This window comes from Eutrema salsugineum, unplaced genomic scaffold (assembly GCF_000478725.1).
Source record: "Eutrema salsugineum unplaced genomic scaffold, Eutsalg1_0 scaffold_4, whole genome shotgun sequence".
NCBI lineage: Eukaryota > Viridiplantae > Streptophyta > Magnoliopsida > Brassicales > Brassicaceae > Eutrema > Eutrema salsugineum.
The window spans coordinates 464,960-472,294 of NW_006256686.1; positions in this window are offsets into that span (position 1 = coordinate 464,960).

Here is a 7,335-nt window from a genome sequence, read left to right on the forward strand (position 1 = left end):
TCTTTCATACCAAAATCCCTTTTGAGAAGCATGAATCAGTCAGCTTCAAGAACCAGTTCAATATGTCATTTAAGAAGAACAAACTATCATTACCATGATGAAAGACTCTTAAACCTCTACTAAACCTGGGTCAGATATTTCAGCGAACACTTCTCAGGCGTGAAATACCACAGACCTAGACCACATGTGATGTTCATGGATCCAGCTTAGAGATCGGTTTAGTGGAGAATGAATGATGCGGATCTAGAACCTAAACTTGCTAATCTTCCATGAAAGCACCCTAATCTACGTATCTAAAACCTCATAAATGGACTACTCACTAATCATGAAGAGCTCACTAAATCCTTTGCAAGATGTGAAGCTAGACATGATTAGAAGCTTTGATGATGATAAGAAAATAAAAGAGAATAGGATCTTTACGTAAAAACGAGATATCTGATTAAAGAAGCAAGTTTTCACAAAAGAGGCCAGTTCTCAAAGATAAAACAGGATAAGAGATAAGATGATTAGGATTTAGTCCTAAAAACTATATATAGTGAAGGCTAAGTGTTGCGGGTCAGCCCGGAAAAAACCGGGTACTGAACCACTCTTCTTTGGTTGTCGGGTGAGCACCTCGGTGTGTGTGAGAGTGAAACCGCGGTCTTGATGTTAAGGGGTGCACGTGAGCAAAGATTGGAATGAAGATCTCATGAAGAACACGTCAAGAACATTCATGAACCGTAGTCTTTGATCCATCTTTACGTGCACTCATTAGATCAGAAAGTTCTTGAATCTGGGTTCATGACAAGGGACCTCGTCATGCAATGCCGAGGGGCTTGGTAGTCGAGGGATCAAAGATGAGGTCCGACATGCAATGCCGGGGTCTTGAGGCCGAGGTTAAGGTCCAACATTTAGTTGTTTTCATCTTTGCTTCTTCAGCATGCATGCCTCGGTCTTGATACACCGAGGAGTTAGCACGAGGTCTGGACCAAAAAGCTTCAGGGAACGGGCCTCGGCTGAAGCAATATCGAGGTAATGACGCTGAGGCCTGTAGAAATACTTAGCACATATCGTAACTCTTGAAGCTTGTATCGACCCGCTTGTCTCCCCGTTGCAATAACTTTCAGCACATGACTCCGAATGACTTGAAAGCAACTCCACGATCAAGATTACTCATTCAGCTCAAACTTTGGTAAAGAAACCATTGGAGCTTGGGAAGTGGAAGGCTCCCCGGATTGCTCATATTTGCATCACAACGGAATGGCCTACGTGATCTTTGAAACCCATTGGATCGGCCTTTGAATACATGTGAGACAGGTGTGTCTTCCGGTAGCAATATCTCTCTGCTCACTGCTCCGAAGTCAGTAACTCCAACTGTTATGGGATCTTCACTTGATTATCTCCAACTTTGATGAAGACCCCGTTAACTGATTCGGACCAGAAGCTTCCCCGGATTTGCAATCTTTGACGCACGCGGGTGAAAACATATTTTAGCCGAGAAATGCTTCCCACGGTAAGGAAAATATCCGAGAAACGTGTACCACGGTAAGATTTTTATCTGACAAAAATTCCCCGTCTTGGCATAAAACTTCACCCGACAGCATTTTCACCCGATACTGATTTTTGGCGATAGAAATCACCCGATAGCATTTTGAGACGATAAACTGATCCAGCCGGTACATGCTTTTGCCGAGAAATTCCTTTAAGCGGTTTTCACCATTTTTATCCATTTTCTTCACCGTTTCAACTCTTGATCACATCTCTTGAACTCCAAATGACCTCCAAAGCACATGAAAAAGACTCCAAACCATGCAAAGGCACATTAAGACCTAATGCACAGCCTAAGGTCTAAATTAATGCCTAAGGACCGAAAATGAATGAGAAACACATGATTTGGACTCTAAAATGCGGCCTAAATGATGCAAATTATAGACATATCACATCACAGCAAGAGTGGAGTTCTTCAGCAGGAACACCCAAATTGAGGAACTGAAAACAGCGGTTCCAGAACCAAATTGATGAAATTTCTCATATAAGGAAGCCAAGAAGACGAAGAAGAGAAGAAATTCATTGTTCAGCTTCATACAATGAACTATGAAATTAGATGCTATCGGGTTCAATCAATAACAGTGATAGGGGAGATTTTTTTTGGCGTAAGCGGTGGAGGAGCTAAAATGACAAGTGGTAGGAGAGATAAAATGAAGGGTGCAAAAGTTACAACCATTGGATTAAGTTCAGTGAGTCTAAAAGAAAAACTCTCTCTCTCAGCAGCAAAAGGATGGCGATGATATACGGTATCTAAATGAGGTTGATTTGGCGATGGAATCTAGTATCGGTTTGTATGATGTTCTTTCTGGAAATTAAGGTGGAGGGTGACTCTACAGCGGATGAAACAGATTTAGTACGGGAATTCGGTTCGATTCCACAAAGGGATCTATGGGAAAGAAGTGATCTGCCTTGAAACTTCAGATCTGTGTATTTTCATTCTGATTTGATTAAGATACGGGGAATAATTTATTATGGTAGCTCTATGGGATTGCGATGGGTTTGGATTGACCAAATCAAACAAAAAGGAAATTCAGATATTCATAACACGGGAAGAGTCTCTTGTTGGGGGAGTGGAGCTAGACGCTCTACATGGATTGATTCGGAAAGCAATACTACAGATACCCCTCCCGATACAGTGAAGCAGAGATTAGTCTCGGGGAAGGAAAGTATAAGAACAGGATCAAGAGGAATTGATACTGAGAAGAGATCTAAGGATTCAGACTATACAAAAATGACATCTGGGAAATTAATAGATGAATCACAGATGAGATATCATGATTCTATCTGTAGTAAGACAAGTCGGAGGTTACCACATTATAAAGAGGAGCGGAGAGGCACAAACTTTTCTCATTCCTCTCTCATTCATCGATTCCAAATTCTCTTTTTTCAAGCTTCTTCTCTTTCTTACAGTGAGGCGGTTCTTATACGGTCTGAGCAGATGTCTCAAGGTGTGCTAATCGGGGATAAAGGATCTCAAGTCGGTCAGACTGGTATGGAGAAGAAGGTTGCTATTTCTCTGAAACGGATGAAGATCACGGTCCCGAAATTTGACAACTCAAGTCTCATTGAAGGATATTCACGTACCTTGATTGGGAGGTGTATGAATCCTCACCTTCAAGACATGAAGGCGCTGCTGTACATGCTTCCTCGGATTTGGAAAGTAGAGGACAGAGTTGCAGGTGCAGATTTGGGAATGGGAAAATTCCAGTTCATGTTTGATAAAGAAGAAGATGTCCTCGAGGTGATGAAAATGGAACCGTTCCATTTTGATTACTGGATGCTATCTCTTGTTCGGTGGGCTCCGATTATTGATCCAAGTTACCCTTCGATGATCAAATTCTGGATCCGCATCATTGGAGTTCCCCTCCATTACTGGGCAGATGTTACTTTCCGAAGCATCGGGAAGGCTCTTGGTAAGGTTGAGGAGGTGAATGTAGATGACGGAAAAGTACAGGTGATCATCGATGGCCTGAAACCTCTGTGTTTTGAAACAACGGTGGAGTTTGACGGTGGAGAGGAGACAACGGTATTCTTGCGGTATGAGCGTCTATTTGGATTCTGTAGAATTTGTCACAGTCTTTGTCATGATCAGCTGAGGTGTCCTACTCGGGTGAGTAGCGATGGAAGGAGAACATGGGAAGATCAGCCGGATGAGGAACAAAATGGTAAGAGTCCTGCTTCGTATAGAACAGCAACAACACATGGTGTCAATAAGGAGCTAGGTGGAAACTTTAAACGGAATGGCAAATCACATACGGTGGTGGAGGATCGAAGACAACACAAAGAAAGAACGGAAAGGAGGTCTGGTGAGGGCTCGTCGAGGGTCTTTAGGCCACATGGTTACATTCCTCCAAGGGAATTTCAGAAGAGGCCATCAAGATCGAAGAGTTTGGTCTTTGAATCACACGGTAATAGGTCTTTGGAGAGCAACGTTCAGGTGCCAAAAGAAATACCTGGAGAGCAACATTTGGTGCAGGAAGACAAACAAGAAGAACATTTGGTTTCGGTGGAGCCTCGTTGTGAAAAATCAGCAAGGAAGAGTCTGGATTTTGAGGGTGATGACTTTCTCGATTTTGACACTCAGAGGAAGAGACCACTGGGGTTGCGGACGCACTGTTAAGAAAGGAAATGGAAGCACCGGTTTCAGAAACAGTCAACAAAGAACCAGAAGGAAAAACAGAGAATCACAATGCTATACAAGAGTTCTTACAACAGGTTAACAGCGGGTTGGAAACAGGGGAGCTCCAACTAAATTTGGATGCTGAGTTTGGAGGCATGGATCAGGAAGAGGGAGAGTTTGTGGGAAACGAAAATGGGGCTCTACCGATGGTACAAGATGGATCAGAACAAGGGCACATCAATGAAGGCGATATCCAAATGGCGGAGGAGAATGATGTTTTTGACGAAGGTTCCAAACAGGGTACAAAGAAGAAAGCCACGAAGATAAACTCAAAATTTTTAGGCGGTGGCTCAAAGAAGAGAATGGTGCAAGCACTAATTTCCCCACGTAAGAAACAGGTGGCAAAAGTCATAAACCGTAACGGAGACGGTAGCTCTCAAGGCGCTCCAAAGGGTCCATCAAACCCGAGAGAGGGGCGGAAATTGGAAACAAGCATTAATAAATGAGAATTCTCAGCTGGAATTGCCAAGGACTTGGGAATCGCTGGACAATAAGCTATCTTCGGGAGGTTTGGAAGAATCACAGACCAGAGTTTATGTTTCTCTCAGAAACCAAACAAGATTTTTATTTTTTACAAAAATTTCAGTTTCATTTTGGTTATAATAAGTTGTACACGGTTGAGCCGTGCGGTGCAAGTGGTGGACTTGCCCTATTTTATAATGATTCTTTTGATGTCAAAATTTGACTTTCAAATAATCGGATTATTGATATTGAAGCGACTATTCTCGGAAAAAAATGAACCTCTCGTTTATTTATGGGGATCCAGTGTCAAAAAATCGGGATAGAGTCTGGGAAAGATTAACACGTATGAGTCTTACACGGTCGGATCCTTGGTTCATTATTGGAGATCTAACCGAGATAACGGGTAATAATGAAAAACAAGGAGGCCCGTTAAGACATGCTTCTACCTTTGTGTCTTTTAATTTAATGATAAGGGACTGTGGTTTTTTAGAATTCCCATGTTTAGGAAATAAAATGTCTTGGAGGGGACGACGAAATTCAAAAGTCGTTAGATGTCGTCTAGACCGGGCTCTAGCGAATGAATATTGGCATGAGGTTTTCTCACACTCCTTTGTTGAGTATCTCGCAATGATTGGATCAGATCATAGGCCAATAGTGGCCACAATTGAGGATAAAATGACACGGAAAAAATCACAATTCCGTTTTGATAAGAGGTGGATAGAAAAAAGAGGGTTTAATGGAATCTATCTCCAAAGGTTGGGACTTCGATCCGGGCGATGGGGAAGTAAAGTTCATGGACAAAGTATGGAATTGTAGAAGAGAAATATCCAAATGGAGAAAAACCCTTAAGCCTATGGGCAGGAAAGAATTAACGAATTGAAAAAGATAATAGAAGACATCCAGAATGATGATACAAGGACAGATGATGAATTGTTGGAGGTCACAAAAAGGTTGAAGGAAGCTTATAGGGATGAAGAATTATATTGGCAACAAAAAAGCCGCTCTTATTGGGCCAAGGCAGGGGATAAAAATACAAAATTTTATCATGCACTGGTTAAACAAAGAAGAGCACAGAATCGAATTATTGGTTTGAATAATGCGGCAGGAACATGGGTTACTTCAGAAAAAGAGGTTGAGTAGGTGGCTGTTAAATATTTTGATGAGTTATTCACCTCGACTTCGCCAACGGAATTTGATGAGGCATTGGGAAATATTAAACCATCAATTTCGGAGACAAGTAATGCAATGCTCACGGCTATGGCATTCGAGGAGGAAATTAAAAAAGCACTTTTCATGATGCATCCGGAGAAAGCTCCGGGACCCGACGGAATGACAGCACTCTTCTACCAACGCTCATGGCATATCATCAAGGCGAATCTTGTACGTTTAGTCAACGGTTTCTTGGAGACAGGGGTTTTTGATGAACGACTAAATATGACAAATATCTGTTTAATCCCAAAAACAGAAAGGCCAACGAGAATGACTGAACTACGGCCTATTAGCCTGTGTCATGTAGGTTACAAAATAATATCTAAAATACTCTGTCAAAGACTTAAAAGGTTATTACCGGACCTGATCTCGGAAACACAATCAGCTTTTGTGGCACGACGGCTGATTTCAGATAATATCCTAATAGCACAAGAGATGTTTCATGGCCTGCGAACTAATAAATCATGCAAAAGCCTATGATTTCAGGCCATCGATGATCACCAGTTTTATATGGCGATAAAGACGGATATGAGCAAAGCCTATGATCGCGTGGAATGGGCTTTTATTGAAGATCTCTTGAAACGACTTGGTTTTGCGGAGAAATGGATAACATGGATAATGCGATGTATCACCTCGGTAAAATATAAAGTTCTATTAAACGGACAACCAAAGGGACAAATAATCCCAGGGAGGGGACTCCGTCAAGGGGGTCCTCTATCTCCATATTTATTTATACTATGTACGGAGGTTCTAATTTCCAATATAAAGAAAGCTGAAGAGGAAAAATTATTGACCGGTCTAAAAATTGCACGAGCAAGTCCATCGATCTCACATCTACTTTTCGCGGATGACAACTTATTTTTTTGTAAAGCAAATAAAGTTGAATGCCAGAAGATTCTGGCTATTCTGAAACAGTATGAAAGGGTCTCGGGACAACAAATTAATTTTGATAAATCTTCAGTTCAATTTGGGCATTTGGTCTCGGAAGACATTAGAAATGATATGAAACATATTTTAGGAATTTCTTGTGATGGAGGGACGGGATCCTATTTAGGTATCCCGGAAAGCCTAGGTGGCGCCAAAACCAAAATCTTTAATTTTGTAGCTGAAAAACAACATGATCGGATCAATAGCTGGACATCACGATTGTTGTCGAAAGGCGGTAAAGAGCAACTGATTAAATCAGTGGCATCCGCAATGCCTACCTTCGTCATGTCATGCTTTCGACTACCTAAATCTACTGCGGCAAAACTAGCAAGTGCAGCAGCAAGGTATTGGTGGAGCTCTGATGGACATCATCAAGGTATGCACTGGGTAGCGTGGGGAAAAATGTGCAGAGAAAAATCAGAAGGAGGTATCGGTTTCCGAAATGTAGAGGATTTTAACACGGCTTTACTGGCAAAACAATTATGGAGGCTGATTGACAGGCCAAACTCCATGTTTACACAGATATTCAA